This window comes from Sciurus carolinensis, chromosome 5 (assembly GCF_902686445.1).
Source record: "Sciurus carolinensis chromosome 5, mSciCar1.2, whole genome shotgun sequence".
Taxonomy (NCBI): domain Eukaryota; kingdom Metazoa; phylum Chordata; class Mammalia; order Rodentia; family Sciuridae; genus Sciurus; species Sciurus carolinensis.
The window spans coordinates 117,248,225-117,259,292 of NC_062217.1; the positions used below are offsets into that span (position 1 = coordinate 117,248,225).

Consider the following 11,068-nt stretch of genomic DNA (forward strand, 5'->3'; position numbering starts at 1 on the left):
TACCAGAGGTGCTTCTCTACAGCTGAGAACGGCAGGGGGATTGATGCCAATGGCAAACTGGAGTGAAAAGGAACTGATCACAAATTATTTCCTTTCTCTTGCCTTCCATGAACTGTTACCAAGTGCAGTATTTCACATAACTTCTCTAAATAAACATCACAGATCTGAGCAATCAATTCAAAGCTGTGGTGTCTGATACTGTATCCCTTTGATTGCCTGTCCTTGTTTCCTCATTGTCTATTAAATTTTTTTTTTTTTTTTTTTTTTTTTTTTTTTGCGGTGCTGGGGATCGAACCCAGGGCCTTGTGCTTACAAGGCAAGCACTCTACCAACTGAGCTATCTCCGCAGCCCCTCATTGTCTATTAAATTTACTTTTCTAAATAGATCCTTGACTATAAGCTCATGCCTCAGACTTTAATTACTGGGAAAACTAGACTGAGAATTATCTAATAATATAGCAATCACCGAAAGTTTAACTTATAATTAAGATAAAAAATATAAAACTATCAAAATTACAAAAATAAAAGATTGGTTGTTTAAGGTTGATCCAGACAACCTTAGTGTTCCCTTCCTCTTGACTACACCTGAGGATTCTTCCTGACTCTAGACCCCTAAGTGTCCTTTTCTTAGAACATTTGCTTTAGAAAATTTGTAATTAAAGTCTGTGTCTGCCCCTTTGAGATGTAAGCCTTTTAAGAGGATTCAGTTTTACAATTCAGGAATGTTTTGCCTGGGACTTGGGAGTCATTCATTTGAAATGAAATCATCAAGGAAGACATGTGGGAGGGTAGAAGTCTAACGTGGATGCCTAACTCCAAGTTATGATACTGCCTCCTGTCTGTCTTGAAGATTAAGTAATTTAATTTGTCTTTGAATAAAGACCAATTAGAAAACCCAGGTGGTCTCTGATTCCTCTTCACTGCAGCTTATACAAGCACTCTTACCCTTTGTTTTACTGAAGTTGAGCTCAGACTGAGATGTGGCCTTTTCCCCTCCTGCAATATCCTTAAACAAATTCTTCCTGGCCTTTTTAATATTATCTCCCCAAATTTTTACTTTGATAAAACTCAAAGAAGATAACTCTAAGCAGTGATAACTCTAATCACCTAAGGTGATTCTTAGGTGTTCTCTGTGTACATTCTTCCAAATAATGTATAATCAACTGATCTTACTTTGAGAAAAATGTATAAAGGTTACTCTAAATTTATAAGTAAATTTAGGTAGAATTTACAACATTTTTTATGTTGAGCCATTTCCTCCAAAAACACAATCCTTTTGCACATTTCTTATTCAATATTTACAATGGTATTTTGTGGAAGTATTGTATATATATTATTGCGATTGATTTCATTATGTTACATTTTTATCTTGATATTTTACTAAAATGGTATTTAGTCAATATTTCTTTTGATTTGCAAATGTAACTGTAATATCTTTAATATCTCTTTTTTTCAGTCTCACTTTTTTGTCTGTATATGTGTTGCTTCTGTTTGAAGTTAAACTACTTGACTTCTCTCTCCCACTGATAATTATTTGTATTAACTAGAAGGAAAGGAAGAAATGACTAGTGAAGGGAAAAGATTAACAAAATTATCCATAAATAATAAAAAGAGACCTATTTTTAGCTAAAATGCCTTAAACTCAGAGCTTGTGTTAACAAACATCATACTATGCAGATGTTAGAAGGAGCATAGCCCAGGGACATGGGCTGGATCCTGGCGGGCTGGATTTGGTCACCTGCCCATACAAGAAATTGACAAAAGATGGGAAAATGATTAATGAACTTTATGCAGTTTTGTCAAAGAGATTCCCCAGATGCAGTTACAATTTATAGAAAAAAGAGATCCGGTGATTTGTAAGTATATGTGTGTGAATATATTTACATTTATTTATATAAATGTAATTGTCCTGAAGAGGAGCAAAATGAGGCAAAAGGCAGGATCTAAACACATGCAGACTTACTTAGCTGCTGCTAGACAGGCCTGGGCTGGGGAAAATCTCCATTTTGGGCTTTCTTGGTGTCAGTCAGGCCATGGGGACAGCCCTTCAGCTTCCACTCTCAGCAGGAGGAAGTTGTTCCCAGTTCAAAGGGATGAGAGCCAAATTCAGTCTACTTTATAGTTGACAAAGAATTTTATACTACAGACATTTTATTCTAGTCTTATTTTTGAAGAAACTAAATTAAAATAGATAATTGCACCAACTGCAGAGGGTAAGATTGAAATTTACATCTAAATCCATTTGATTTCAAATCTCAGTTTTCTTTCATTATATTGCATTATGTTGCCTTCATATATCTCAGACTTAAACGCCATTGTAAAGACACTGTAGTGGCTTGATCACCAGAAGCCTTTTAAAACCAGAGGACATTCATGTCTAGAAGATACTACTTACAGGTCCACCTCCTAGTAACTAGTTATGACTACAGGTGGGGTGAGAGAAAGTACCCTGTGCCTCATAAGCACATAGGTCTGAGTCCTTTAGTTTGATTGTAACAATAGGGTTCATAAATCATAAACATTACTCCAATAACTAGCCAAAGACTTCAAGCCTTTGTCTAAATAGTTGCATTTAATCATGTCATGCTGTCAATGAGACCTAATTGGTTCAAGTGACTAGAAAGTCAGTCTGATGTGCCTTAAGCAAAATGACAATTTATTACTGAGCACATCTGAACAATTCAGCAACAGTTCCAATCTCAGTTGTGGCTTCATTCAGGGCTTCTAAAATGTCAATGGGACTTTTTTTTTTTTTTTAACATTTCCTCTCTCTGTACCTTCTATTCATTTTTCTTGGAAATTCACTTTCCATGGAAGAAGAACATCCACAGGAACCTTAGACTTTAAATTCTCTAAATCATCAGGGAAATGTTCCTAACTCTGCTCTAACATTCAAAGAAAATATATCATGATTTTTTATTGCTTCTGTTTAGGCCATTTATTCTTCCCACACTTATTCATAATAATTAGGGAAACATGATAATCTGATTGAATCTGGTCTGACATTCAATAACTGAGCTACCGCTAGTCTTACCTAAATGGAGCATGTACTGTGATTGAGTCCCAGGACATGAATTTACACAAGTGTGAGTGAAATTACTAGAAGATAGTGAGTTGGATTTAAGGGAGGAAAAAAAGACAAAAAACAAAACTATTTGCAATGTCATTTTATAGCCCAAATCTCAAGTGACCTACAGTGGTGAAGTCACTTCAATCTCTACCAAGTGCTTTCTAAATATTATCTCATTATTAATATGTATTTGTATGCGATTTGCTAAAATTTTGTTGAGAATTTTTGCGTCGATGTTCATTAAGGATATTGGTCTGAAATTTTCTTTCCTCGATGTGTCTCTGTCTGGTTTAGGTATCAGGGTGATATTGGCTTCATAGAACGAGTTTGGTAGGGTTCCCTCCTCTTCTATTTCATGGAATACTTTGAGGAGTATTGGAATGAGCTCTTCTTTAAAGGTTTTGTAGAACTCGGCTGAGAACCAATCTGGTCCCGGACTTTTCTTTGTTCGTAGGCTTTTCATGACCTCTTCTATTTCATTGCTTGAAATTGGTTTATTTAAGTTGTGTATGTCCTCCTCGTTCAGTTTAGGTAATTCATATGTCTCTAGAAATTTGTTGATGTCTTCGAGGTTTTCTATTTTGTTGGAGTATAGATTTTCAAAATAGCTTCTAATTATGTTTTGTATTTCACTCGTGTCTGTAGTGATGTTTCCTTGTTCATTCTGAATTTCAGTAATTTGAGTTTTCTCCCTCTTTCTCTTTGTTAGTGTGGCTAAGGGTTTATCAATTTTGTTTATTTTTTTCAAACAGAGTGGGAGAATATCTTTGCCAACCATACCTCAGATAGAGCGCTAATTTCCAGAATCTATAAAGAACTCAAAAAACTCTACACCAAGAATACAAATAATCCAATCAACAAATGGGCTAAGGAAATGAACAGACACTTCACAGAAGAAGATGTACAAGCAATCAACAGATATATGAAAAAATGTTCAACATCTCTAGTAATAAGGGAAATGCAAATCAAAACTACCCTAAGATTTCATCTCACCCCAATTAGAATGACGATTATCAAGAACACAAGCAACAACAGGTGTTGGCGAGGATGTGAGGAAAAAGGAACACTCATACATTGCTGGTGGGGTTGCAAATTAGTGCAGCCACTCTGGAAAGCAGTATGGAGATTCCTCAGAAAGCTTGGAATGGAAACACCATTTGACCCAGCTATCCCACTCCTTGGCCTATACCAAAGGACTTAAAATCAGCATACTACAGAGATACAGCCACATCAATGTTCATTGCTGCTCAATTCACCATAGCCAGATTGTGGAATCAACCTAGATGCCCATCAGTTGATGAATGGATAAAGAAACTGTGGCATATATATACAATGGAATATTATTCCGCAATGAAGAATGATAAAATTATGGCATTTACAGGCAAATGGATGAAATTGGAGAATATCATGCTGAGATAAGCCAATCTCAAAAACTAAAGGACAAATGATCTCGCTGATAAGCAGATGAGGACATATAGTGGGGGGTGGGAGGGGTTAGCATTAGGGTTAGGGTTAGGTTTAGGGTTAGGGATAAGGAGTGTGTTAAGAATGAAGGAAAGAAGGACTGTATAGAGGGAAAAGAGGGGTGGGAGGGGTGGGGGAAGGGAAAAAATAATGAATCAAACATCATTGCCCTATGTAAACGTATGATTACACAAATGGTATGCCGTGACTCCATGTACAAATAGAGAAACAACATGTATTCCATTTGTATACAATAATAATAAAAAAAAATTATCTCATTATTCTTAAAACATCACTAAAAGTTAGGTATTGTTGCTTTTCCCAAATTTAGATGAATAAATTTGGAACCAAAGTGACTTACTTAAGAATGAAGAGTTAGTAAATAGCAAGAACAGAGATAAGAATCCATATTAGTCTGACTCCAGGTAATAACCAGTTTTCAGAAGCAATTATGTTGTGTTTCTGATTTATGAAATTAGGAGAAAGAAAATTGAAAATACTTAGCAGCTTTGTTGGGTTGGGTTTTTTTTTAGTTTTGTTTTAAATAAACCATTCCATTATAGTTTCTGAAGTAGGAATCCATCAGTTCTTTGAAAGATTGGCATAGTAGCCAAGGCTTCACACAGAATCATTATTCGAAAATTATCTCTGAAATTGCAAATCTGGTGTTCAGTATGCCAGAACAATTGAGCACATAAACACAATCCATAGTTTATATAATAAAGGATAAATAAAATATTTGCTTTTAACAAGGCAACTGCCCTCCCAAAGTGTCTTCCAAGGAGACAAAATTGTTTTTCAGAGCATTCTTCTACAAAGTTGACTAAAAGGAGCAGAACTATCTATTTTTTTTTTTAAAGCTGATCTATTTTGAGTTGGAAGAAAGTATATCACAAATTAAATTAATGCAAATTAGGACATGATATTGGCATATGTACATATATCATAATCTTTAAAAACTCCAAAAGATCTTATTTTTTCAAAGGAAACAAATCCCTAGAAAGGGGGAGGCATGAAAAAAGACTTGGATTTAACCACATTGCTTTAATTTAATTTTAATTTGTGGGATGAAATTTATATCATGTGCTAGTTTTATTATTTTTGAAATACAGGTATATTGAAATAAATTCTGATTAGGCTTCTTCTGTTGATTTACAAACATTTCCTCACCAGCTGCCAAATTAAATTTATGTCTACCTGGCTTTCAAAATGGAAAGTAAAGTGACAGAGATGAATAGAAAGTAGTAGTTTGAAACTAGTATTTTATGCTAAATTCGAATGAGAGTCATTTCATTTGATTTCCACAATCACAAAAAATGAGAATGTTAAGTTCCACAAGGTTGCAATGAAAATGACTGCTTTGCTAACCATCAGTGGAATATTTTCTGAGCTAATGCCTATTTCTCTTTGAACTGACTTCAAACCAGCTGCTTTGAGAGACTTGAATGGTAAGTAGATGGTTAAGTTTCCTGAAACCTCCACAGGCTTTTACATATTTTATCTTCACTTAAAAAATCTTACAAGGTGCTTTCAGTGCCTTTCAGAATATGTATTCAGTATCTCACAAAACTTTTAATATTTATGGTAATAAAACCCCAGGTCTTAAATACATATTTTGCATTTGGCTATCTAAGACTTCTAATCAAACTTCTAATCCTTTTTTGAAGATGGTGGTTATTAACCTTTACTTCAGAATTGCGGTTCTTAAGTAGAATGTGGTATAGGAAGCAAAGAATTGAATAAAGTTAAGAAAATATTTTTTACATAGATGTGTCTGGAAAAATATTTGAATTAATGCTATAAGGAAACAATGAAAGAGAAATACCTCTTCCTAAGTTAGCATATTCAGCGAGGTTCTATCTTAAACACAGTACATCACTTTCTTTTTTGTTCCTCTCTTTAAGAATCTAAAAGATAAACTAGGAAATAAAACAAAGAATAACTTGAGCAGAATGAGGTCCAGTGATATTAAATTGGTGATGATTTTTGCATATGTTACATATTGAGTATCTACTCTATGTTGTATGTTAAGTACTATTTCTAATGAACTGCTGCTATAAAGTTAGTAGCTCTCATAGACCTTCCTATAAGTAATAGGATCTGAAAAGCAATAAAGGTTATATATACATATATGATTACTTTTGTATATATTTTATATAATATATTAAATTATTTTTGTAATATATTATGTAGATAATAATATATATTACATAGCACATATTATATATCATGTTATTTTTGTGTATGTATACAAATATATGTATACAATATATAATAATACACTATTTGCATATGCACATACACATATAAACAAACATATAGTGAATTAGGCAATGATATATGCTGTGAAAGTGTAGGGAAAATAGGAATGGTGGAATGAGGGAAGGTAGTTGCTGGAATTTTGAGTAAAGAACTCATAGAGGGATTTAATTGAAAAAGTGAATCTGAAGTAGAATTTTGGGAAAGTAAAGGAAGTAGCTAAGAGGCAATCTGAAGGAAAATATCCCAAATATAAATATCAACTAGGGGAGTGTGCTCAGTATGTTCAAAGAACAGTAAAGATGCCAGCGTTTCTGCAACATAAGTTGTATAGCTGCAACATAAGATAATCTCCATATTTAAACATTTATTTCTAGAAACACCTTTCAAGGATATGTTTGAAATTCCCTCTGAAAATGAATGGAGAATTATGTTCATAAGTTATTAATGTAATTAAAATTCTTTATGAATCATTTAAAACATAACAGTTTACATGCTAAAGCATGAGAATCCTGACAGGATAAAGACTCTGTTGCCATTTTCAAGGGATTTGATTATTGAAGCAGGGTGTGGATTTGAAAAGCATTCCTGATCTCCTGTGAAAAGCACTCATACAAGCATGGGAGCACAGGAAGGACCATATTAGAAGAGGAGATTCTTGCTGTGCTATCTAATTTTTAACCCAGGAAGTTGGTGAAGGGACACAATACAGGCACTTCAAGCAGGGTTATGGTCATATGCAAACATAAAGGGGAATGAGTGCATGTAACTCAGAGAGAGCATTAATCTCCAGAATGTGTGAAGAACACAGAAAAATTAACACAATAAAACAAATAATCCAATCAATAAACGGGTGAAGGAACTGAACTGACACTTCACAGAAGAAACACATATAAGATCAACAAATATAAGGAAAAATGTTCATCATCTCTATCAATTAGAGAAATTCATACAAAAACTGCACTGATATTCCATCTCACTCCAGTCAGAATGGCAATTGTCAGGAATGCAAGTAACAATACATGTTGGTGAGGATGTGGGGAAAAAGGTACACTCATGCATGGCTAGTGGGACTGCAAATTAGTGCAACCACTATGGAAAGCATTATGGAGATTCCTCAGAAAACTTGGCATGGAACCAGCATTTGACAGTCATCCACTCCTAGTTTTATACCCAAAGGACTTAAAATCAGCATACTACAGTGATGCAGCCACATCAATGTTTATAGCAACTCAATTCACAAAAGCTAAAATATGGAACCAACCTAAGTGCCCCTCTACAGATGAATGGATAAAGAAACTGTGGTATATATACACAATGGAATATTACTCAATCTTAAAGAAGAATAAAATTATGGAATTTGCTGGTAATTGGATGAACCTGGAGAATATCATGCTAAGTAAAATAAGTCAATCCCAAAGAAGCAAAGGCTGAATGTTTTCTCTGATATGTGTGTGCTAATTCACAATAAGGAAGGGAGCTAGGGAGATTTGAGGTACTTTGTATTAGACAGGGGAATGAAGGGAGGGGAGGCAGTCTGGGGGTAGGAAAGATAGTAGGATGAATTGGACATTATTACCTCATGTGCATATGTGATTACACAACCTGTGTAACTCTATATCATGTACGAACAGAAGAATAAGAAGTTTTACTCCATTTATGTATGATGTGTCAAAATGCATTCTACTGTCATGTATAACTTATTAGAACAAATAAGAAAGTAAAAAAAAAGGATAAAAAAAGAGGAATGAGTGCAGAAGATTCGTTTGAGGAATTATCATCATTTCATAATGACTTGTTTTGCAGAGAAAACTTGCTGAGTGATAGGACATATGAGTTTAGAAATTTATTGGAAGGGTTGGGATCCTATATATTATATATTATGGCAAATTACATGATGAAGTTTACATTTTAGAGAAAACTTTTAGCAGTTATGCATAAAACACATTAGAGTGAAGCAGGTAAGAGTGGAGACAAGGGAACTATTAGGGAGGCTGTTAGGATTACCTTAGCAGAAACTGGTGAAAACATACTTTTAGGTAGTTACAATAATTGTAAAGAATAATGGACAGATTTGAGACATGATTAGTAATTTTTATGAGTTCTATGAAATGTATAGTATTGATTGTTGATTAAATGTGGTATAAATAGAGAAGCATCCAGTACAATTCCAAAGATATCTATTTTGACCCTAGAGTCAAAATAGAGTCCTCTGTGATGTGGAAAGGAAGACAATTTTAAAGAGAATTTTGAAGCTTCAGAGAAAGCATGCTATTGCCGGGCGCTGTGGACCATTCCTGAAATCCCAGCAACTTGAGAGGCTGAGGCAGGAGGGTCTGAAGTTCAAAGCCAGGCTCAGCAAGTTAGCAAGGCCCTAAACAACTTAGTGAGACCCTGTCTCTAAATTAAATACAAAAGAGGGCTGGGGATGTGGCTCAGTGGTCAAATGCCCCTGAGTTCAATTCCGGGTACCAATAAATAAATACAATTTTTAAAAGAAAGCATTCTATTAATGGACAGTGCATGTTTGTATAAATTATGTTATAAATTAATAATGTTTTCTTCAGATCTACACCTGCTTTCCCTCATTGTAGATGGGATGACTCTTCACCCAATAAGACAAGTACGCTTTTTTTTTTTTTTTTTCTCTTCCTATGGTCCCAACACAGTTTGAGTTTTGATGCTGAAATTTTTTCTTGCTGTTCCACTTTTTGTTTATTCAACCCACTGGGCACTCCAATGTCAGATTCATCTTTATGGTGCATAGTTCAGATTGACATGTGGTTTTCTCTAAGACATGGTATTACTGAATATTTGAGTTATGTTAAATTTTTAAGTATGTGGTACACAGAAAGATGTGACTCCAAACTACTTTCCAAGTTTTGTTGCCTGTTTTTTCATTCAACAAAAGTTGCTGTTACTTAAAAGGCCTTGCATATTTCCTTTTCTATGTTTAAGTTTTATACTTGAAATTGTTTTTAATCACAGATATTCAAGTTATAACTCATCATTTATTTATATCATTGGATTTCACTTAAGGTGTTTTATAATTAATTTCAGTAAGTTGCATACCTTACTATTTAAAAATACATTATATAAAATATTTCCTAAAAGTTCAGACAATAACAGAAATATCCAAACAAATTTTGTTGTTTATATACCAGTTTCTTTAGCCATTCATCCATTGATAGGTACCTGGGTTGGTTCCATAACTTGGCTATTGTGATTTATTTTTGAAATCTTTTTAAGTGTAGGTGAATACAATACCTGTATTTAATTTTTCACATGGTGCTGAGGATTGGAGGGACTTCACATATGCTAGGCAAGCACCCTACCAATGAGCTATAACCCTATCCTATGCAATTGTGATTTGTACTGCTATAAATATTGATGTGTGGTGTCACTAGTATGCTTAGTTTAGTTATTTTGGATAAACACCCAGGAGTGGGAGAGCTAAGTCATATGGTTGTTCAATTCCTATTTTTATGAGGGATCCCAAACAGCTTTCCAGAGTGGTTGAACGAATTCAGTCCCACTGACAATGTATGAGTGTACCTTTTTTCCTACATGCTGTCCAGCATTTATTTATGTAGCTTTACTCAGCCATAAAGAACAAAATGATGTATAGGAATCTGTTTGATTTTTGGTGTTGATTTTATATCCCGCTACTCTGCTGAATTCATTTATTAGTTCTCGAAGTTTTCTGGTGGAATTTTTTGAATGTTCTAAGTATAGAATCACATCATCAGCAAATAGTGGTAGTTTGAGTTCTTCTTATTCTATTCCTATGCCTTTAATTTCTTTCTTCTAATTACTATACCTAAAGATTGATATTGAATAGAAATGGCGAAAGAGGGCATACTTGTCTTGTTCCAGTTTTTAGGGGAAATGCTTTCAATTTTTCTCCATTTATTAAGATGTTGGCCTTGGGTTTAGCATAGATAGCTTTTACAATGTTGAGGTATGTTCCTACCTTCCCTAGTTTTTCTAGTGTTTTGAACATGAAGGGGGACTGTATTTGGTAAAATGTTTTTTCTGTATCTATAGAGAGGATCATATGATTCTTGGTTTTAAGTTTATTGATGAGATGAATTATGTTTATTGATTTTCCTAGTTTTTTGCATCTTGGTTGTTTTAAATATATTTTTTAATTGTTCTAATTAAGGCTTGTTTGATGTACATAGATGCTCTGTTGTTTGGGGCATAAATATTTGTAGTTGTTATGTGCTGTTAATGTATGATTCCCCTAAGCAGTATGAAATGTCCTTCTTTTTC

General features: G+C 34.1%; 1 non-coding gene across 1 annotated transcript; it reads right to left on the reverse strand.

Moving 5' to 3' along the window:
- Positions 1-274: 274 nt before the first annotated feature.
- Trnat-ugu (transfer RNA threonine (anticodon UGU)) lies at positions 275-348 on the reverse strand. Its single transcript has one exon. It is a non-coding gene; the product is annotated as a tRNA-Thr (tRNA).
- Between the last annotated feature and the right edge of the window lie 10,720 nt (positions 349-11,068).